At 40.0% G+C, this 24,427-nt stretch overlaps 1 protein-coding gene across 1 annotated transcript in view; it reads left to right on the top strand.

Moving 5' to 3' along the window:
- The window catches only part of FTO (FTO alpha-ketoglutarate dependent dioxygenase), a 372,655-nt gene that overhangs the window by 29,040 nt on the left and 319,188 nt on the right, over positions 1-24,427 (top strand). The gene's annotated exons all lie outside the window — the stretch shown is intronic.

The raw sequence follows: 24,427 nt of genomic DNA, 5'->3' as shown, positions 1-24,427 counted from the left end.
TGGAGCAGTGGCTTAGTAATATAACCAAGGATGCTGGCACTTTCTAGTTTTCTGCTCTCCATCTTTAGCACATGGACCTTTTGGTCTGCTTAACCTAGTGATCACAAGATGGTTGCACTAGCGCCACTCATTGCATCCTCATATTGAAGATTGGAAGAGGGTGGGAAGATAAAAGGGAGTTTTCATATTAGATGGAAAATCTTTCCCACAGAGCTCCTAGCAGACTCCTCATTATGCCCTTTTGGCCAGATCTGGGTTGCTTGGCCATGCCTGGTTGCAGGGGAGGCTGGGGAGTCTAGGATTTAGCAAAAGGGAATGATATTTCCATGTATTATGGGTGAACGTTTTTGTCGCCTCAAAATTTATTTGTTGAAACCCTAACCTCCAATGTGATGGTATTTGGGGATGGGGTTTTGAGGAGGTAATTAGGGTCAGATGAGGTCATGAGGATGGGGCCCTCATGATGGGATTAGTGCCCTCCTAAGAAGTGGTATCACAGAGCTCACTCTTTCTCTCTCTGTGCATACACAGAGAAGAGATCATATGAGCGTACAGTGAGATGGGCTGCCTACAAGCCAAGAGAAGAAGCCTCAGAATGAAACCTACTTTGTCAGCACCTCGATGTTGGACTTCCCAGCCTCCAGAATGCTAAGAAATAAAGTTCTGCTAAGCCACCTAGTCTGTGGTAATTTGTTATGGCAGCCTGAGCTGACTAAGATACCATGCCTGGCTTGGAACACCCATGATCCATTTCTTGGAGTTGTGCTCATTGCTGCTCTGTTATGGGCAAGGAGAAGGAAGAACTGATGAGTAAGCAGCCATGGTTTCTGCCACACTCAATTAATATATGACTGGGAAAGAGATTTTTATCTTTTATTCCGGAATGACCAAGGGGTGTGGCCCTTGTTACCATATAATATAACCTTTTGGGACAAATACATATAAACCCAGGATTGGAAATTTGCATCAATCATTCAGCACATTTAATTAGCACTTTCAGGGGGTACCAGGTTGTTGCTCAAAGCTGAGGATCTTGTAGTGAATAATATGGACAGTCCCCAAACTCACAGGGCTTATAGACCAGTAGGACAGAGATTAGGAAATAGTTTCAAAATAGCGGCATTAGTGTTCAGAATGGGGGCCAGCAGAGTTTGCTGTGCAGTGAGTGGAAATCAGCTAATACAGGCTCAGGGAAAGGCCTCTTGGAGGGGGTCACATCCTTGCCCACGTCCTGAGTCTCAGGACTCAGTTCATCTCAGAAACTGATGAACTGACCACCCTCTTTTTGTGTAGGTTCTCCTGGAAATCAAGGCAAAAAGCAGTTGGCCGTTCCTGTGGACACAGTGCCATGGAACTTGAGAATTCCATGCACTTCTTGGAGTGGGCAATTCAATCAGCAGCTCTGGAGGCAGCATAGCACAGTGGAAATAGCATCACCCTTGAAGCCAGACAGATTAAAGATGCTGCCTCTAACTAGCTGTGTAAGAAACAGGGTTTCTCTGAGCCTCAGTTTCTTATTCTATAAAATGGAGTTGATACATCGCCATAGTAGAAATAGTAAGTGCCAGTAGGGCACTTAATATGTGCAAGACACTTCTAAACACTTTATCTCACTGAATGCACACGTTATCCCTATGAAATAGGCCTTATTATTATCTCTGTCTTATAGATGAAGAAACTGGGGACAGAGAGATTAAATCATGTGCTCAGAGTTCTCCAGCTAGTAGCTGGTAGAGATGGATTTGAACGCAGGCTGTCTGGCTCCTGAGTCCATGCTCTATGTTGTACTGAGAAAAGTCAGTTGTACTCTTCTATACGCCATTCTATCGGGACAAACCAAGTCAAACCCTTAGCTCAGTAGCAGTTAGTAATTTCTTCCGTTGCCCAAGTCAGTATTGCTTCCTTTCCGGAAATCTTGGGTTACCCTTCCTTTCTTTCGCCATCTGTCTTCAGTCTGTGACTGTCTTTCAGTTTGTCAGCAGCTGTAAAATCTGACCCCTCCTCATTCCTACCGCCTCTGCTCCAGTTTAGATGATCTCAAAATACCTCCTTCCAGCAAATTTGCGTCAGCTTCCTAGCTGGTTTTCTTGCCACTGTCCTTCCCTTCTTTTCAGCATCCACCCCCTCTTCTTGCCAGTCCATCTTTTACTTAGCTAACAGAATGGATTTTCTTATTATTTGTCTCTGGTCTTAATTCACTGTCGTTAGATGCATTCCTGTTGCCTATAGGATAAAGTCCAAGTGCCACAGGTGCATGCGTGTCCTTTTACTTCCAGGCTGCTATCTAACTTAACCTTCCCCTCCCAGCTCTGCCCCTCTCTGCCTCCTTCCTTCCAGGCCCATCTATTTACTATTGATTTTGTCAGGGAGTCCCCCTTCAACTTCACTTCATCCCTCCAACCCACTGTCCTCTTCCCTCCCTACAGTTCATCTGGGGGAAAATCCAGTGCCTTCTCAAGATTTCGTTTGAAAGTTTCTGCCTCTGCAAATCCTTCCTTCTCTTGTGCCCACTTACCAGTTTAGTTTCTGATCACTTTCACTTTGTACTTCACCATTGCGTTGGTGTAGTTGGTGGCTCTTTGATGGTGGGTCCTGGAGAGCAGGGACCTTGTCTGCATGTGTTTCTATACAGCACAGCACAATTTTTGCCAACAGAAGGGCTATCCTGATACTTAGGGAAGGGTTGGTATGATGTCCTGAGAATATATTGTTCATTTTGCACGATGGATGTATTTTACTTGTTTCTCTGTGTGAGGGCAATTCATATGTGTACACACACACACACACACACACACACACACACACACGCACACACACACACGTGCGTGAGAGTGCTCCTTGTTACCCAGCAGCAATATGACCATTTATTTTATGTGTGTGGTGCCTTCTAGGGAAACATATGTTGTTCTCTTAGGTTGACTTTATGAGGAAAGAATGATGTCTGTACCGTTTTGCATGTACTTTTTCCAATAATTATTTTTATTTTTTCATCTTATTAATAACATTCACATGTAAAATATAATCACATTGTACAGAGGGATTATGATGGAAAATAACAACTCTCCCCCTTATTCCTCCCAACTTCCCCACTTAGAGATGACTATTCTTTTTAAAGGAAAAGAACTTCGTTGAGATATAATTTGCGTACATACAGTTAACTCATTTAAAGTATACAGTCCAATGTTTGGGGTTTTTTTGGTCTATTCACAAGGTTGTACAACTATCACCACTGAAATCTAACTTTAGAACATTTTCACCTCCTTTGAAATAAACCCTGTATTCATTAGCTGTCACTCCCCATTCATTCTTTTTTAAAAAATATATTTATTTATTTAGTTTGCTCTGGGTCTTAGTTGCGGCATGCGGAAACTTTTAGTTGTGGCATGCAGACTTCTTAGTTGTGGCATGCGAACTCTTAGTTGCAGCATGCGTGCGTGATCTAGTCCCAGGGATTGAACCTGGGACCCCTGCATTGGGAGAGTGGAGTCTTAACCACTATGCCACCAGGGAAGTCTCTATGTTTAACTTTTTGAGGAACTGCTAAACTGTTTTGCAAAGCAGCTGTACCATATTACATCCCCACAACAGTGTAAAAAAAGGTTCTAATTTCTTCACATCCTTGCCAACACTTGTTATTGTCCATTTTTTACTTCTCTCATTTAATTCCCACAGTTCTGAGTTAGCCAGAGAAAAATATTCTTACTGTTATTTCATAGATGAAAACTTCAAGTCAAAGGACAGATGAAATGAGATGCCTAGTATGTGTGTGAATAAAGGGGAGGAAGAGGCATGGATAGTTCAAAACAGCAAATCATCCACAAGTAATTTAGAAGTTTTTGAATTAGCTACTTATGTTGGAGATCACATTTCCCATCCCCACTTTTTTTTTTTTAATATCAGCATGGTTGTATTATTTTGCCTGTGGTAAAAAATATTGAGGCATAATTTACATAACATAAAATTCACCATTTTAAAGTGTATGAGATGACAGCTCTTACATGATTATTTCTTAGTGCTTCTAATAGTTGTCTTGAAAAATATTTGCATATGCTTAAAAATACCTTTCTTTGTATTAAAAAAGAGGGAGAAATACAAAGTGTGATCTCCAGGGAGCCATCCTAGATGTACAGAAGGGACAAGAATAGAAGGACCAGAAGGCAAACAAAAGTCACCTGCTTTGAAGGAAGTTAGATCATTATGTTGCCTTTCTTCCATACCTTAGATAGAGCCTTTTCAAAATTAGAGTGAGATGCCTGCCTTGCGTTCTGACATGAATATTTAGCACCGTCATCTCTAACCCCGAGGATCATCTGGTAAATGTTAACAAGAAGCACCAGAACTTGTGTTTTCCCCATCTTACTGTTTTTCTACAGGAATGCTGACAGCTAGAATGGCTTTATGACATGGTGCCTACAAAGCTGAAAGTTACACGTGTAGTTACCTGGGTAGGTGTAGAGTGTATTTTTTTAAGCGCTGGACATAGTGACTGGATGTCATTAGTTACATCAGTTTTATAATCCTGAAGAATTTTACATACAGTTTGATGAAAATTGCAAAGAAGAATTTTATCGTAAATTATATTTTCATGTTATGCTTCCACTAAGTGAATAGAATATTTTGTGAAAATATGAAACTTGTAACGTACACACAGGATTGAAGAAGTGCTTTATGTTATATTTTCTGTTTTTTCTTGTGTTTCTGCTCAGCATGGTAGAGTTATTTTTTGTGGGAACACAGCACATTTCTTGGTAGGTTTCCCCAGTCTGTTTCAATGCTCCATCTCATATCGTTTGTTTGCAGACGAATACATGGTTTCTGTCCACTTTGGAGAATCATTAGGGCCACTGAAAATGTTATCTCTGGCTTAGCTGACAGTTTTTATTGCTGATCTGGTGGGACCCAGGTCAATAGACTTTTTAAGTGTATTTCAAAGTCCCAGTGTCTCCCAAGAAACTTTGTCCTCCTTCCCCTGCACACCTCATATGGACAACATTTCACTGCATATTCTCATTATAAAATACTTGATTGTATATTCAGACAATGCTGAAAAGTTTCAAGAAGAAAGTAAAAGTCTTCCTTAATCTTCCTTCTCGGGCAAGCATAATCCCTGTGACTATTTTGGTTTGTAACAGAGGTTAGTCAGCTACGGCCTGGGGGCCAGATCTGGCTTGCTACCTGTTTTTGTACAACCTCTGAGCTAAGAATGGTATTTACATTTTTAAATGGTTGGGAAAAAAAGTGAAAAGAAAATAATATTTCGTTACATATGGAAATAATATGAAATTTAAAATTTAGTTTCCGTAAATAAAGCCTCCTTGGAACACAGCCGTGCTCATTTATATTCATATTGTATATGCCTGCTCCCAGGCCTCCCAAGCCTGAAGTATATACTGTCTGGCCCTTTACAGAAAAACATTTGCTGACCTCTGGTCCATAACCTTCAAGACTCTTTTTTTCCTGTGCATTCGTGTGAATATTTGTGTGTGTGTTAAACAGTGCAGTCATTCTGTGTGCTTTTGTAATCTGCCCATCCGACAGAATATTACGTTTATCTGTAACTTCTGTTGAGTTCTTTTTTTGTTTGTTTATTCTATTGAATTAAAATCTGAGACCCACCGCTTTTCTTTTTATGTTTATATCATATAAACCCATTAGGTGTTACCTGGGAACAGTAATAATAATAATAGTACTTACTGTATCACTTAGAATTGATTTTAATTGTTTAATGAAATAAAGGTTTATTTATTTGAAGGTCATGAGCACCCAGCATCTTTTAGCATCCTGTTCTGCCATTTTCAGCATATCCTCTCGTTGAAAGATGGTGAATAGACTCTGTCATTGCTGCGGGACAGATTACTGCAAAGCTTAACAACTTGAAACAACAAATGTTTATCCTCTTACAGTTATTTTCCTGTGGGTCAGGGATCCAGACACAGCTTAGCAGGGTACCTCAGGCTCAGGGTCTCTCATAAGGCGGCACTCAGGATGTTGGCTGGGGCTGCAATCATTTTCATACTTGATAGGGGTGGAGGGGATCCGTTTCCAAGGTCACTCTTGTGGCTGTTGGCAGACCACACATCCTCACTGGCTGTTGGCTGGAGGAGGTGTTGGTTCCTTGCCACGTGGACCTCTCTATAGGGCAGCTTACAACATGGTGGTTAGCTTTCCCCCGAGTGTCTCTGAGAGAGAGGGACAGAAGAGACACACACACACACACACACACACACACACACACACACACACACACACACACACACACACACACACACACACACACGAAGGTACAGTCTTTTTTGTAACCTAATCTTGGAAATCATACCCCATCACTTCTGTAGTATTCTGTTTGTTAGAAGTGAGTCACTAGGCCCAGGCAACACTCAAGGGGAAGAACTGCATGAGGGTGTGAGTACCAGGAGGCAGGAACTATTGAGGCCCTTCTTAGAGGATGCTCACATCATTCTGCATGAGGTTTATTTAAAGGTGGGTAGACCATCAGGCATTGGTCCAGGCTGGAAGGGGAGGGGAGAAGGGCTTTTTTAATTAGGTAAAAATCAAATAAAAAATTAAAATCAGTAGTAGACTTGAATTTCATCAACTAGAATGATGCCACATGGCTACTCCAGCTGTGAGGAAGTCTGAGAAAGCAAGCTTTTTGGGTGGGCCCGTTGTTGCCCAGGTCAAAATCAGGATTTTGTTAACAAGAAAAATTGTCATAATAGTTACTGGGTGGGCAGAAGATGATATCTACTATTCCTGCTTTCTAAGGTGGTTGTAAGGGTTCAGTGAGGCAACAACCCAGCACTTGTCTGGTTTATAATATGCCCTCAAACACTGGCTATGTTTATTGTTACTCCTTACAAATTATGTAGTATAGTTTTGGGAGTTAGTTTGTTGATATAACAGGATCTTTGTGCACTGCCACTGAAAGAAGTAGCGTAGAAAGAGGAAAACATTGAGTACCTAGTATGTGCCAGTTATTTTATTAATGTATATTAATGTATGTTATCTGATTTAATCTTCATATTAAATGGGTATTATTGGTCCCATTTTACAGATGAAGAAGCTAAGGCCAAATAATATTAAGTAGATTGTTTAAGGAGCACATTCCACTGGTGTGCCTTGAATGGGTTATTATTGGTTGTGGAGATAATGGTCCCCTTAGCTCTTGGAGTGGGTAGGTGGGGACTTTCAACTCTGGCCCCAGCAGCCTCTTCTGGTTACTCCAGTGTGCTTTGCAAATATCCTAATTTTCTGCGTGCTTCGTGATGTGGAAGAGGTTAGAAAGTATTGCTCAACGAGTAGGTGGCAGAGCTGGAATTTGAACCAGGTGTGTATAACTCCAGAAACCTGTCTGCTTTCCTTGACTGATTCCGTCTCAATCTATGGAAGCAGTGATTTTAGTTAGGCTGATATAGGAGTTAAAATGCAGCTTCATTTAATACGTAAAGTATTATATTTCTTTTATACTTAACATTTCTCTCTTGCTTTTTTTTTTTAATATTTATTTATTTGGCTGCGCTGGGTCTTAGTTGCAGCATGCAGGATCTTTTTTTTTTAGTTGCGGCATGTGGGATCTAGTTCCTTGACCAGTGGTTGAACCCGGGCCCCCTGCACTGGGAGCGAGGAGTCTTAACTGCTGGACCACCAGGGAAGTCCCTCTCTTGCTTTTAATTGTCATATCACATGCTAAAAAGAGGTTTTCTTGGATTATAAAGTTATTTGACATTATTTGCTGTTTAACTGTAGCCTGAATGGAAGCTCACTTGGCCACTAGGTGTCTCCTTTTGGTTCTGTCGCTTCTGTTGCCACACTCTTTGAAGGAACCCGAAATGGATGTAAGGAAGATAAGACAATAAGAACATTAAGAAATGAATGGGACCTGCATTCTGATCATCCCAGGTGCCTGATTTTTTCTCCTCTCTACTTCTGTTTCTCCTTGCTCACAGGCTGATATTTAGTGAATAGATTAATTCTCTGGAATCTGAGTCTTTGATATCTGTTTCTCATTTATAAAAGTAGTAAAGTGTGTGGGGGGGAAGAACTTCTGTGCTCATCTAGATAATAAAATAATTGTAATATGTTTTCAGAGAATTTTAGGAACAATTTTAATATCATGGGAATACTTGTGTTACTAGGCAAATAATAATCGTATTACTGATATTAATTTCCCTGTTCTTTAATATGATAATACTGGCTGTCACTTACATATATTATCTTCTGTGATCCTCACAGGAGTCCTACATGGTTGCAGCTTCCCCCTGATTTTACAGATGAGGACAGTGAAGCTTAGAGAGATTGGTTAATTTGCCCCAAGTTTAATGGAGCTTCGTTACTTTAAGGTTTTTTCCCCCTCCATTTGGAAGTTGTTAATTCATTATAGCGGTGGGGAGAGTTTGACTTAAGCACCAAAATTTAAAATTCCTATAGAATAATTCAGCAGAAAGCACTCCTGGAACCATGGTTGTGAGGGCAGAAATCCATTTTCTGCAGTTGTCTGGTAGAGGCGAGCTCCGGATGTGGGCTCCCTTCAGGAAGGCTACAGGCTCTTTGCAGCATTACAAATTGCGTACACTCAGGGATCACTTCCTATCACTTGCCTACAAATGCAGCACCCATTATCATAGAAACAGCTGGGCATTTGACAGCTCAGGTTCAGACCCGGAGCTTCATAGGATGGAACGTTCTTCTTACTCAATTAGGGGCACACTGAAAAGATGGGAATGCAGCTAGGCCTGTGGTTTTCTTTGAGACTGCTGGCTGATAGGATCTCTTTTACCTGAATTTAGATTCCACACTAATTTCCAGAGTTGTCCAACTGTCTTAAAAAAAAATCAGCTCATGCTAGGTTTTCCTTAGTCTTGAATAATTTAATTGTGCATAGTCCCTCTCCATTTGACTCCCCAGTTGTGCTGGTGATTTCTGCAGACCACAGGAAAATGTATAACAAATGTGAGATGAGAGAGTCTTGTCAGGCAGGGAACACTTTCTCCGGAAGTTGGAGCTGGGTGTGGGAGCTGTTCCCAGCACTAACAGGCACACCCCCAAGATCTGCCCCCGACACTGTCAGTCCTCTCTCTTTGTTCCCTTTCCCGACTCACTTCCTGCCAGGGATTTATGACATATTTCCTAGCAGATCAAATGAGCCCCTGACACCTGATTCCCGAGTGCTTCTTGTTTACAGTTGCTTTCCAAGGACACCTAGACAAGATGGAAAGCTTAACGCACAGTAATTAAATTTGCATCTGCTCTGTGACAGGACTCAAAGGAGTTTTTTCCCCCCTCCACATAGGAATCTCATTGTAGAGCTCCTACTGTCTTTGACCATACAACATCTAAAAAGGCAAAATGTGGACAGGTAAACAAACATTGGTTCGGTCTACTGCCTGTCATTATAATGATGAATATTAAATAAGATCACGGAGATCCCTTTCTTACTTGACTTTCTACTCTTCTCCTACTTGTTTAGCCAGATTTATAACTGGTTTTAAATATAAGAACTGTAGCTTAGAGGTGATTTTTTAAAAAAATATTTTTAAAGGAAAACAAACATTGCTGAACAATCTGGATTGGTTTAACACCCTTTGGGTTGTACATTTCTCACAAATGCTAATGAATAATTCAGCAAGGCCAAACACAATCTGCTGGTGGTATCCAGTGGTATTCACACTCGCTAATGAATAATTCCTTTTGGCTTTTATAGAGCAGCTCTAAGGAGTGACTTCTGAGACCCAGATGGATTATTATTGGGCTATTTGTCAGTGTCCTTGGGGCATTGTGAGCCAAAGTCCAACTCGACTACCCACTCCACATACCTGCTCTGACTCTTCTGGCAAACAGGCAGCTCTTTCTGTCCCAGCCTTTTAGCTCTCAAATGTTGCTATGAAAGAGGCAATAGTAACAGGATTCAGCTCCACCATAATTTCATTGATTCAGTTCCTTCAGTATTTCATTCAAATAAAGAAGTGTTTAGTAAGCACCTTACTCGATACAAAATACTGAGCATGGCATTGTGTGTAAAGTAGATTTTGTGTGATGTGTCCTCAAAGGGGACATAGGGCATATGGGAGAGGCATGGGGCCTGGTAGGAAGATCTCAGCGTCTTTCTGTCAAAATGATCAATGACCATTTTCTCATCATGTTCTCAGGTATGCATTTCAATGCATATTTGCTGTTGCTGGTGTTGTGTAAAGGTTTTATTGCTTTGGATGAGCCTAAAATTTGATTAATATTGGAACTGCTTATGGGATATGCCCTATAACATCACCCCAGAGCCAACTGGGTAAGTGACCCTTGTTCATTTCTGCTGCACTGAAGTCCGGAATGTGGTATGACCTGGGTTTACTAGACTGCAGAGTCTGAGGATGGTGAATGGGGATTGATTTATGCCTGAGTAGTCTATATACTGTACCTCAGCAATCATACTGCATAATGTATAGCGTGAGATCAGAGAGTCACACCCAGCCTTGGTGAGTTGTCTTTGGCATCCTGTATCTGCTTCAGCTTTTTCTATTCAACGCCTAGTTTTTGCTCTTCTTTGTAAGGGCACTGGAAGATCACAACTTCCAGCTTCCTTGCAGTTAGGTGGAATTATATGATTTGTTTTGACCAATGAAATGAAGTGGAAGTGATAAGTATCATTTCCTTGTCAAGACATTTAAGGGCTGGTGTGCTACTTGTGTGTTTTCCCTTGCCCTGCTACAATGACCTTGGGGGTTCTGTGTTCCAGATGGTGGCATCTCCATTAGGCTCGGACCATGAATGACTGTGTGGAGTCGAGCCCTCATTGGCCCATATGGGACAGGGAACTTGACCAAGAAAGACTGTTATGTATTAAGTCCCTTAGATTGGGGAGTTTACTCACAGTGTAGCCTAGACCATTTTCACTAACACAGAGGGATTAGTACAGGAAGAGATGTGTGTGTACATGTGTATGTATGTGTGTGTTACCTAGGGCCTGGTATTCAAGGTTTTAGTTACTTTTGCCAAATGTAGTTTCAGTTGGGAATTGAAGGGTAGACCTAATTTAGGGACAGGAAAAGAGTTTATTTCATCACTTACCAAGGCATCTGTGGGAGAAAAAATACTGGTATAAAGAGAGTCGTGGAAATAAAAGGATAATTAGTGAGAGGAGCCAGAGTTGAGTTGAGGCTATTATAACTTACAGTAATGAATTTTAAATTGTATCTAGCATGTTTAATTGGTAAGATAGTGAACCTGTAATTTTTCTCTTTGCTTATAGTTTATACTAGGGCCTGACTCTTGAGCTAAGAATAGTTTTCACATTTTTAAAAGATTGTAAAGGAAAAAAAAAGAAAAATGAGAATATTCAGTAGGGGCCATATGTGGCCCACAAGGCCTAAAATATTTACTGTCAGGCCCTTTATGGAAAAAGTTTGCACTCCTTGGTTGATACCCTTAAAATCTCTGCATACAAAAAAGTGTCACACATTAAAAAAATGTGAGTTCCTAGAGCATGGAAACTCAAGGGTTTTATTAATCTTTGTATCTTTCGGCCTAGCAGGGTGCATAGAACATAGTACAAGCTCAGAACAAGTTTACTTTATTGAATTGTACACAGAACATGGGAGTTAAGACATTTCAGAGGATAAGAACCGAGAAGAAATCATGGAAGGTCGTAGATCTGAAGGAATAGAACTTTACCTCCTCTGTTCACTTGGCTGGTGACATTTCTGGATTTGTTTAAACCTAATATGTATGGACATTTATTTAATTTTCATATTCATTTTCAAATAAATGCCATCTTATTTAAAATGTCATTTTAAAGTTACTGATATCTACTCTGTCATCAAAGTACTGTTAGAGTCTTCTTGTGTGTGTGTGTGTGTGTGTGTGTGTGTGTGTGTGTGTGTTTGCGGTACGCGGACCTCTCACTGCTGTGGCCTCTCCCATTGCGGAGCACAGGCTCCGGACGCGCAGGCTCAGTGGCCATGGCCCACGGGCCCAGCCGCTCTGTGGCACGTGGGATCCTCCCGGACCGGGGCACGAACCTGTGTCCCCTGCATCGGCAGGTGGACTCCCAACCACTGCGCCACCAGGGAAGCCCTAGAGTCTTCTTGTTAATCTATCAGGTGTCAATGTTTTGTTTTCTTTCCTGGGCAACATTCACATTAAAAAAAATTTTTTTTATGCAACTTTCTATCGGTTCACTCACTCATTCACTCATTTGCTCACTCATGGATACATACCTACAAGAAATGAAAACATATGTCCACCTAAAAACTTACAAATGCTCATAGTAGCATTATTCATAATGGCCAAAAAATAGAAGCAACCCCAAATGACCATCAACTGATTGGATAAACAAAGTGTTGTGTAGCTCTATGATAGAATATTATTCTGCAACATGAAGGAATGAGGTACTGATACATAGCACAGCATCAATGAACCTTGAAAGCATTACGCTAAGTGAAAGCTAAACACAAAAAACTACATATTATGTGATTCTATTTATATAAGATGACTACAGTGGGCAACTCTGTAAAGAACAGAAAGATTAGCGATTGCCTAGGGCTAGGAATGGGGTGAGATGGGACTTGTGGGTGACTGCTAATGGGTACGGGGTTTCTTCTTGGTATGATGACAAAGTTCTAAATTTAGATCGTGATGATTGTTTCAAAATCTGTGCATATACTAAGAACCATTGAATCGTACATTCTAAATGGGTGAATTTTATGTTATGTGAATTATATCTCACTAAAGATATTAACAAAATTATTATGCAGCCGATTGCTCATTTTCTAGTAATGCTGCTGATTATACACCCTCTTATTCAAGCAACAGTCAGGGTTTGCCTCTTGTATTTTACCTTCTTGAATTAAAATCTCCTAGAAACAAGATTGATTTATACTCAAATCCCCTTTGACCCAGCTATTCTACTTACCTGAATTTATTCCACTTTCTTTACTGGCACATGTGTACAAAGACATATGAACAAGAATATTCATTGTGGCATTATTTGTAGCGGTAAAACATAAGAAAACAATCCAAATGTCCATTTGTAGGGGACACGTTAATAATATTAAGGAAGATGTAGCCGATGAACTACTCTAGTACCATTGAGAAGAAACAGTTCTATATGTACCAATATGAAACAATCTTCAAGATATTTAAATTAAAAAAACAAGGTGCAGAATACTTGTTACTCTTTGCATAAAATGCTTACATAAAGGTAGAATATCTCTGGAAAGATTCAACAACAGTTACTTCTTTAGGAGGGAAAATTTGGATGTCCAAGTAATAAGAGAGAGACAGACTTTTGCAGGGTTAGACTTTTTTTTATACACTTCCCCCCGCCCCCATAGTAGCAGTATTCATAATCACCAAAAAGTAGAAACAACACAAATGTCTGTCAGCTGATGAATAAACAAAATGTGGTATATCCATATAGGCATGTAAGTAGAAGAGCTGGGTCAAAGGGGATTTGAATAGAAATCAGTTTCGATTCTAGGAATTGTAACTCAAGAGGGTAGTGTTCAAATATTGTCAAAAAACTTTGTGGAAAGTTGATTTCTATACTGTGGCTCAGCAACCAGCCTTGTATCTGTTTGTGCCCATCCCTTTTCAATCCATGTGGAATAATTTGTTTTAAGACTCATTCCTGCCCCCCCACAACCCTACCCCTCAGCCACTAATGATGGAGCAATTATGTGGTTCCACAGTAATTTTAACACCACCTTCTAACCCAGCTGTGTGGTGGCAGTGTATCTGCAGGGCAGGAATGTGGCTTACAAGGGACAATATCAGGTTGCCCCTAATTATTTTAATGTCTCCTGTGAAATGATAAATGAAGTTTACAGTTATAATAAAAGTAAACCAAGTTCCCCCAAGGTATAAAGAGTTTGCAAGGAAAATTCATGCAGTCAGATATAACTTTTTTTTTTTTAAAGCATCCTTCATTGGGAGTTTGAAAACCTATCTGCAGGGGTTTTTTTTTGTTTTTTTTTAATGTAGGCATTTATTTGATGAAGCCCAGTAAGGATGAATAGAGTATGAAAATGTTATAAGATTTATAGATCCTCCTCTAGGAACTTAACACTTTTTGGTTTTTGGTATAATTGAAAAAATTCTTCCAAGTTTTACATCTGTGTGCATGCTTTATAATACTAACTTCATGTAATTTACAAAATATTTGCTGGGATTTTTCCTGGTCTTAGGAGGTCCCATAATTTGGCTGTAACTCCTGCTTTTATTATTTGGTGCCACTTGGGTTCTTATCTTTCCCAATCACTGTAAATCCTCCAGTGAGCCCCACACGTACTAGGTAAGACTGCCATCTTGAGAGGTGAGCAGTTTCCGTTCACAGTGTATTTGATACAGTGCCCACGACTATAATTTAGATGTCTCTTTGAAAGAGAGCACATTGGGCTCAATCTCACCATTTCCTCAGCTGGGAAATGTGGCATTGTAGAAGCAGTGCCCCGTCTCCCTATATCAGAAGCTTTCTGCTCTCATGTAAAGCTAGGCTTTCCATGTTGGGTTTCCTTCTAACTGTAGGCAATCTGGCTGCTATGGTTTCATTTAAGAGATACTCCACTTTCTTCGTGTTCCTGCTGCTTGCTGCCTACTGACCCACAGCTAGAGGCTGCTCTTGCTGTGGTTTATCTGTTTGCATGACAGGGCACCTTCCCTTATGCCACCGATGTCTTCGTTTATTTTTTATATCATATTTATATTGTTAGTGAACTGAGGTTGGAAGTGTCCATGACGTAAAGAAACCCCGCTGTGAATCCTCTTATAATCCCTCTTTCAGGTAGGTCCTATTGATGAATTTGATGTTTAGATAGATTATTATTATTGTATTATTATTAAGTGATATCACTTATGGGTTTATACAAACCCATCTATATGTACTGTTGAGTCTCTAAAGAACCACATGGCTTTTTTGAGTCAAACTTCCCCATAGTACAGCTGAGGCCCAATAAAGCCCAGAGCGTTTGTTGGCTTCTTCAAGATTACGGAGCTGCTTAATTACAGAGCTGAATCTGTAGTATAGAATTACAGATCCAGAGCTTGGATGAATTAAGACAAATGGCACTCTGTTCAAATACCTCAGCAATGAAAGACTTTGGAAAAAAATGATGTTTAATTATTTAAAAATTTATTTACCTTCATTATAATCGAAGTAACAAATCTTCTTGTAAAATATTTCTAATATTTATCTTTCAAAATTAATTAATTAATTATGGGTGCACCGGGTCTTAGTTGTGGCACGTGGGATCTTCATTGAAGCATGCAGACTCGTAGTTGGGGCATGCACGAGGGATCTAGTTCCCCGACCAGGGATCAAACCCGGGCCCCCTGCATTGGGAGTCTTACCCACTGGACCACCAGGGAACTTCCTAATAGTCTTTATTCTTCCAGGTGCCTCTACAACTTACCGGTAGTCTGACGATATATTGCTGATAGTGGTTTTTCCTTTTGATATTATTGTTAGATGAGACTGAAGATGAAGTTGGGCTGGAACAGTTGTGCAGACACCATTTCAGATGGCTAGAGGCAAGCCAGAAGCCACATCTTTCCTAAGTTAAAAGGGCTGACCTTAGTTACGGCTGCTAGTTGGTGTGTACAGCATGTTTTAGAAGAAGTAGTTATTTTTAGCCGACTGACTATGACCAAGATTAATAGCTCTTGAAAGGGCTATAATGAAAGGCTGCCCCAACTGACTTCTACATTATTCTTTATTTATCCTGCTCTCATCCCTGTCACCTTTGGGCATCAGCCACATGTCATTTGTGTGAGATTTGCCCCTTGGATGTGAAAGGCCTCTCTTTCTTAATGATGGGAGGTGATTGGGCTGCAAGGCTGAAGTACTTGGACAGTTGACATGACCCAGGGGATAAGCTTCCAGGTCTGTGGGAGTCACGGGAACTGGACACTCACTCCTGGGGTGGGGGTGGGGAGAGGAACATGAGAATATTCAGCTGTCTGATCCAGATCATTGAGATAGGGCTCTGTTTTCAGGTCTGTATATCTCAGTGGCTCTTCTGTTTGGAGCATTTGCAAGTTTATTCTGAAGAAGATTTTTTTGCTTGACATTATCAACTATCTCTAGTTTTATAAAACTAGGAAATCTCTTTGTGGTAGTCACTGCAAATTAACTCCCAAATCCCTTCTTGCCTTCTTCTGTCATGGACTTTTCAGGACAGTTGGCTGCCCGGAATACAGACTGCATTTCCCAGCCTCCCCTGCAGCTCGGTGTGGCTACTGACTAAGAGGATGTAGCCTGTGGTCGTTTCTGGGATGTTTCCTTCAGAGAAAGCTGGTGTGTGCCCTTTGCCCTTTTCTTCTGAGGCCCTTTTTTAATCCTGCTGCTTGGAATGTAAATGCTGCACTTGGATCTTGAGAGTGAGGGCCAGTCCTTAAGGTGGTGAGCTGGAAGGGGCTTGAGTCTCTGAGGACAGCATGAGAACCACCATACCAGCCTGGTGAAGCCACTGCCAGTTTGGATTTTCTGTCACTTGCAGCCAAACCTAATCCTAGATTATACACGATTTCTGCACATTGCAGAAGAGGAAGAGAAATCCCAAGCCTGTAGATTTCCTTCTGTCATCCTGAATATTAATGTCAAAATTCAAACAGATCCCTAACTCTTCCTTCTTTCAACTACTACAAATTAAAACAACCTGTGACAATGATAATGCATTAATTTATTTAAGAACTAAAGACCTGAGAGATATATGAGTATGAAAGATATATGAGAGATAGGGTAGCACAAAGACTGGAAGAGAATGTAACTCATTTAGGAAAGTGTTAACTGGGGCTGATCTTAATGGCCTTCTGTAAGAGTCAGGTCAGGGAGTCCTCACTGCCTTCCAGTGTCGAAGCAGCAGCAACTTCCTTTTTTAGATTATTGGAGGGCCTTAGGGATGTAACTTCATCTGCTTTCTTATGGACTTGGGGAGCTTTTTAAAATTTTAGGTTGCAGTGTCAAGTCTATTCAATGCTTTCAGTTCCTTTGCTGGATACCGCTGTTTATATTTTGCCTGACTCATTGGTTTTAGGCCATAATATTTGCATGTAGCCATCCCTTCTCTAATATGATCTATATTAGATAACATGTACTATATTAGCTATTGTGCATTGCAAATTATTATTAACACACCCTTTTAAAATAGATGCTGAGATGTGTAATTGCTTTTCATGATTTTTTAAACTTTTGGAGGCGAAAAATACAGCTGTTTGGTTCAGTTGTTCTTATTAGCATTTGTAACGTGAACCAAGAGAGAGGTTTTCTGTGCCATGTTTTTCCTTGCTGTTTCTTTCCTTTTCATTTGAAGAATAGCAGAGTCGTGTCTTTTGTTCACACAAGTAAAAGTCCATTCAGCTGGAAAACAGAATAGTGTGCTCTTTGTGTACTCAGGGCATCTGAATGCTTGTGGTCCCACACTAGTTGCTGTTTAACTATAATAAAATTGTGACCAAAGGAGATAAATATTTAAAGGATAAATGACAGGGCTGTTAATCCAAAAGCCAGTTTTGTAGCATTGTTGTTTTTAGCTAATAGGTATATAGCCAGGAGTCACGGAGATGACTTTTAACTCAGAAACAGAGCAAAACCTGTTTTCCAACCAGTTAAAAAAACGGCACTGGATATTTTTAATGGCCTATCATATTGTGTTTTAAAAAGTCACTTGAACATGTCTAAACTGTCTTCGGAAACTTCTAGGAATTTTCCTTATGTGTTTGCTAATCTTGGTCATGTCATTCATATATATATATATTATGGAAAAAATATAAATTCATATATAGTATGACATATTCTCTCTCTCTCTCTCTCTCTCTCTCTCTCTCTCTCTCTCTCTCTCTCTCTCTCTCCACACACACACACACACACACACACACACACACACACACACACAAAATACCAAGTCTGTTATCTAAGAAAAGAGACTTTAGGGCTTTTATAAGTCTATGAATTCAAAACTTGATCTGTCTTTACCCCTATAAAGCATGACTTGCCTACCCTTTGGTGAAGGAAAAGCATTTTTGAGAATTTCCTTTCCCTATCAGAATGCAAAGGACAAACCTCTGCTCCTTTCTCTCATGCCTCTCTCTCTCTTCCGTTTCCTCTCTTTCCCTTCCTTTTTTTTCTTTCTCTCTTCTCTTCTCCCTCCCTTTCTCTCTCCCCCTCCCTTCTCTCTCTGTCTCTGTCTCTTTGTGTCTGTCTGTCTGTCTCTCAGCTGAAGTTCTGCACTTGGGCATATGGCCCTTTGAGAAGAGCTGATTCTGCTTGTGGTGAGGGGACTCAGATTTTGGAGGGAGGTTTATTTTGATACAGGGTTTCACTTTTCCATTGTTGCCGAGTGCTGGGGTCTGTTTGGTCTTATTTTACTGTTGTTCCATTGGCTGGATTATTCAGTCAGCTCTTTTCCAGGATATCCCAGAATAAAATAAAGCAAAGTATATTTTACAGATGTATTTTCCTTTTATGCAGTGACATCTCATTATAGCAGGAAACTTACACTTTACCTACCTAGGAGGGACAACAGGGCCTGGCGGTGCCAGTGCTAAAGTAAGAAGTACATATACCACCTACAGGGGCCAGCTGCAACTTAGCTTCAGTGTGTGAGTGTGGGCCCAGTGTTTGCAGATACTCTGATTTTTCGAAGGAAGTTGAAAATGTGGATTTTTATTTGAAAGCTCTTTATTTTAAAGAGCAGTCTACTAATTGAAATTTCAAACCATATGGTCCAAATATACCATATTTACTTCCTCAGACTGGAAGCAAATGAGGGTCTGCCCTTTGTGGTCTCTGTTATTTAGAGAGATTATATAATTGATGTCACCAGAGAAGGAGATGTGAGGATTCCTTTTCAAGGAAGTTGACCAGCCCAGAGAAAAATATGTAGGTTGACATTTGGGGATATCTAAAGAAAAGACCAGGTTTCTGTCATATAACTCTACAACAGCGTCCACCAGTTGACAAGCTCATTTTCTGCACACAGTGCTTTCAATCCCATTTGGTTTGCCTCACTTGAAATTATGAATGGATAGGCAAGGATCACGAAACACCACTGTGTGTGGAATGCCTCCAAAGAGAATGACAACACAAAGCAAACAACAGAAGGAAGGGAACCCGGAGAAATAGGCCAGTGTGGAGAACAGAATACAAAACTTCGAAACAAATGATGATTAATATTTTTAAAGAGATGAGGAAAGATGCTACATATATGAAACAGGAATAGGATATTAATAAAAAGGAGCATTCATATTGTTAAGTTTGTTAGTTGTGATAGTGTATCGTGATTATATTTTTTAAAAAAGGTTGTCCTTATGTATTAGAGATACATACCGAAGAATTACAATTGAATTATGATGCCTGAGGTTTGCTTTGAGGTAATTCAGAAGGAAAGGTAGGGTAAAGGAATAGAGAAGTTAAGATTAGCAAAATGTTGATAATTGTTGGAGCTGTGTAATAAGTACATGAGGGCTTATTATGTAATTCTATTTTTGTGTGCTTGAAATTTTCCATTGTAAAATGTTAAAAAGTGGGGGGAGAGCCTTTAGAGACCCAATTAAAAATATGATAGCAAAAGTTAAAATTTCAATAGGATTAGAAAATAAAGTAGAACAATGCAATGGAAGATTAGAGAGGAAAGATACAAAATTAGGGTCAGTCCAAGTGGTCCAATATATGATTATATGGGTTGTAGAGTAAGAACCAAAAATATCAGAAGGGAAGAAATTATCAAAGAAATAATACAAGGTAGTTTTCTTGATCTATAAGATGTGAATTTTGAAATAAAAAAAGCCCACTGAGTATCCAGCCCAAGAGCTGAAAAATGACCCTAGCAAGGCCCTTCTTCATGAAGTTACAGGTACCCAGAGAAGAAGAGAAGCCCCTAAGAGCTGACATGCAGCTCTTACTTATGCCCTCAGCTGGGCTGGGTACTTAAACTCCAGAACTCCCTGTGCCAACTGCTTTCAGACAGTAAACCATCTTTTGCTTGGTCAGGGCTGTGTGCTGGCTACCTGATGATTGGGATTCAGAGAAAGGACATGCTGTCTAATTTCTATTCATAGACTTCTAACCAGGTTTCCTGTTTTCAGCTCCACTTCCGAAATGCACCTGCCATCAGAGGTACCTGGTTGCTGTAATTCCTGAGCCTTTCTGGAGATGGTGGAATGAATCAGCTCCACCCTTATTCATCTTCCCCTTTTCTTCCTCAACCCCTGCCCTGCCAGTAGGCTTCAACTTTTCCTGTTCTATTACATTAGTTTAACACTCCCCTTTCATCTTCCAAAATGTGGGGCTGACATCTTTTATCTGCTTATCTTTTCTCTCATTCGCTTTGTCCTTGAAGATTTGTGTTGTTGTTTTGTTTTTGTTTTTTGGCTTATTTTGTTTTGATTTCTTTACAGGCATTTTCGTGACATTTTAGGAGGGACTAAGAGCATGTTTTGTATCTGCCATGTTTAACCGGAAGTTAATTTGTTGTGTTAATCATTCATCTGGGTATCAGAGTTTCTTTTCCTAAGGTTTATTTGAAAATCAAATTAAGAAAACAAAATGTAATAAGTAGAAAATAGTTTCTTCCTTGACTACCGTTGCTCAGATTGGCTTGGGTCTACCTACCGTGGCCCTCGAAGACTCCCGCTCAATTTAGCAATGAATTTCATTCTGTTTTGGGTCTCGCTCTATGCATTGTCACCTAACTAGGTTTTGTAGCCTGTGAACATACAATGATGTTGCAGTCTGCTTATGTATTCCCTATGGCTCCTGATGAATTTGAATTCAGTACTTGCTGGTCAAAATATATACTCAATTTTTTTTTTATTACTTTGCTTCTGTATGTGTTTTATGTGATTCTGTTGCAGTGTCCTCTCAACCTATTGCTCAGAGGTCAATAGGAAGGAATAAGCATAGTGAGTAGACTTTGGGAGTAATATCATTCAGTTAAAAATATCATTGGCTTACAGCTTCAAAAGTATTTCACTGAAATTGCAAATTTTCAGTTGTATTTAGAAAGAGGAGAACTGGAGACCTGACCAGTCATTATACTGAAAAAGGGGAAATCTGGGACTTGAGTTCTGATTTTAGACTTCTATTTCACAGTGCGTTTGCTTAGTGACTGTTACCTGTAACCAGGTACTTGCGTTCATCTTAGCTCATGCCTCTCAGCCTCGGATAGCTTCAGTTGTTGAGAGTATGCCCCTCTAGTATAAGTAACAATTCTGTCATTTTATCTAAAGTCACCTTTTTTATTAAGGAAACTCTTTAATAGTTCCACATATTCTGTAGTTATGCATTTCTGTGAGTGCTTACCAACCCCAGCACAGTGTTTAATAAATTACTGAACTTTGAAGAACCTTTGAGAAGCAAGGGCTTTAGGTGGCTGAGCAGCAGACATGCAAAAACTCTATCCTCCAGAGTATCTAACAGACAGAAATAGAGGCTTGATTAGACAATATAAGCATTGAGTGAATCATGGTAATACCATGAAATATTTATACCCAGAGAGCATGCTAGGGTGGGAAAGAGAGTGGGTGGGTTTTTGTCATTTGGGGTTGAACCTGATGCCAAACAACTCACCACTCTATGATCTTAAAAGCAAAACAGAAAGAAAAAAAAGAGAGAGAGAAAGGAAGAAAGGAAAAAGAAAATGAAGGGAAAGAAGAGTTGTTGATTTGGTGATATTTTGTGGTTTGCAGTAGCTTTTCACCAGAGCAAGTCTCCTTTTGTAGACAGTAACCTTACAAAAAGCCAAGTTTTAATCAGTCCTTAAAAGAGACTAAAAAGTCATGGTTTCTTTTTTAAAAAAAAATTTGAAGTATAGTTGATTTACAATGTTGTGTTAATTTCTGCTGTATAGCAAAGTGATTCAGTTATACATTTATATATTCTTTAAGTATATATATATTCATGACCATTTATTTTATTTTATTTTATTTTTTTGCGGTTCGCGGGCCTCTCACTGCTGTGGCCTCTCCCGTTGCAGAGCACAGGCTCCGGACGCGCAGGCCCAGCGGCCACGGCTCACGGGCCCAGCCGCTCCGCGGCACGCGGGATCTTCCCGGACCGGGGCACGAACCCGCGTCCCCTGCATCGGCAGGCGGACTCTCAACCACTGCGCCACCAGGGAAGCCCTATTCATGACCATTTAAAGTCATGGTTTCTTGCCATCACAAGTTCAAGGTTTTAATTTAATCAATATCTCATTATTAAACTTGCCTTAAAAGCCCTCATTTTATTATCTGTAAAAATAGAGACTTGAATAGCAAAGAACCAAATAGCCTAATACGTTATTTTCAAACAACATATGTGATTTATCTATTTTTAATACAATGCTATTTTAAATAGGCCTGTGTTGCATTTATTTAACAATGATCCACAGAGAAAGTTAATATAATGGCAGCAGTATATGGATTACTTAGTAAAGGTTTGGGAGATATTTATCTGAGCTGATATATTTAGAGAATTTCGAATAAGTTCCAGTATAGAAAAGGGCTAAAGTGAACATGCCAGGCCAATTTGTTTTGCCACTCTGCCAGTACTTTGCATGTAAATTTTTCTTATAGTGATAAACCTTTTTAGATTTTGTGGTATTATGTAGTATTATTGAAAATATTTATTGTTGATGATGAATAAATGTTGACAAGAAATAATTTGATTTATTAAATTTAATTTTACGCATGGTATATGTAAAAAAAAAACCCGCAGATTGTATCTGGGAGCTATTTTAATGTAGTGTTTTTGCTTTTGCTTTTTAGCAGTATTAGAATCGAATCATGTATTAATAAGGAAGCTCAGATTGACCACGGACACAGACATTGGCCTTTCAAGGGGATCATCTGACTTTGGTATCTGTCATGAGCTCTCTGGATGTTTGAGATGAGTTATGCTAAACAAAATTATTTGTCCCTGTGATCACATTGTCCTAAACTGACAAATTTCTGTCACTTGTAAAGTCAAAGTAATAATGTTGGAAGGGAAATTTGGTGAAACTTTCCTTTACAATTGTAATATGTTTTTTTTTTTTTTTTTTTTTTTTGTGGTACGCGGGCCTCTCACTGCTGTGGCCTCTCCCGCTGCGGAGCACAGGCTCCGGACGCGCAGGCTCAGCGGCCATGGCTCACGGGCCCAGCCGCTCCGCGGCATGTGGGATCTTCCCGGACTGGAGCACGAACCCGTGTCCCCTGCATCGGCAGGCGGACTCTCAACCACTGCGCCACCAGGGAAGCCTACAATTGTAATATTTTGTCCATAGATTATAAGTAAGGCAACTTTTAAAGGCGTTTTCTATTTATAATGCGGGATTCCATTGCATACAAAGAAGTTTATGGTCTAAGGATCCATTATCAGTGAAATGTGGTATGGACCTATTTGTGCAAGGATGTATTAATCCCCAAATTGAAACAGTAGAAGTAAGATAATATTGGTATGCTTATTATTTTTGTTGCTAAAATGATGACTTGGCAAGAATTGGGATGGTAGGGTTTGAATGATGTGGATTTAAATCCTGCCTCTGCCACTTATTTGTCTTCTGGCAAATCATGGGCCTGACTCAGTTTTCTCATCTCTGAAAGTGGGGTAATGATAATTTACGTCCCAGTGAAAAAGCTTCTAAGCATTCAGCACAATACTTGGTATGTGGGTTATACTCCATAAACATTAGCTTCTTTTCCTTTCTTCTTCAGTTAGACCCAAAAGGTTTTGTCTCGGAAGTGAGGAAGTGAGACGTTTAGAAGTTCTTGATTGGTGGAGGGAGAACTACGTGAGATTGGTGAGATGTGTGTGTGTGTGTGTGTGTGTGTGTGTGTGTGTGTGTGTGTGTGTGTGTTTTGTGTTGTGATGGACAGAAAGGGAAAGGAAGGATTGAATTCACTGATCTGTAGAGGCAAATATGATATTGGCAATTTGAGACTTCTTCTGAACTTCCACTGTCATATTTGCTGCTCAAAATTGGTCTAGAGAGCATATGCACAGTTGAGAATTGATTTCTTTATGCGTCTTCTTGAACATCTCACTCTTTTCACGTGCAAAATGTTAGAAATGTATGATATTTCTATAGGGCATGTATAGGGCACGTCAAAGGTTTACCTGTTCTTAAATTCTATCTCTGACCATATATGCTCAGTGCTATACTGTACTCTGGGAATTCAGTGGTGACAAACAGACCAAAGTCCCTCCTCTGATGGAGGTTAACATTCTATTAGAGGAAGAAAGGCACTAAACAATATTTAAGATGATAGTGAATAAGGCCATGTTTACTAGATAAACAGTATGGTACAGTGACTGAGGGAAGGGACCTGCTGTGGAGAGAGTGGTCTGAGGTTGGCTTTTGATGTGAGATCTGAAGGATAAGGAGGGTGTTCATTCCAGCCACAGGGGCACGGCACATAGGAGGAACTCAGATGCTCAGTGGCCAGACGTTAAGGAGAAAGAGATAAAAGAGGGAAGGAATGA

The sequence above is a fragment of the Tursiops truncatus genome, chromosome 19, assembly GCF_011762595.2.
Source record: "Tursiops truncatus isolate mTurTru1 chromosome 19, mTurTru1.mat.Y, whole genome shotgun sequence".
In the NCBI taxonomy this organism is placed as follows: domain Eukaryota; kingdom Metazoa; phylum Chordata; class Mammalia; order Artiodactyla; family Delphinidae; genus Tursiops; species Tursiops truncatus.
This window is presented reverse-complemented; position numbering and strand designations above follow the sequence as displayed.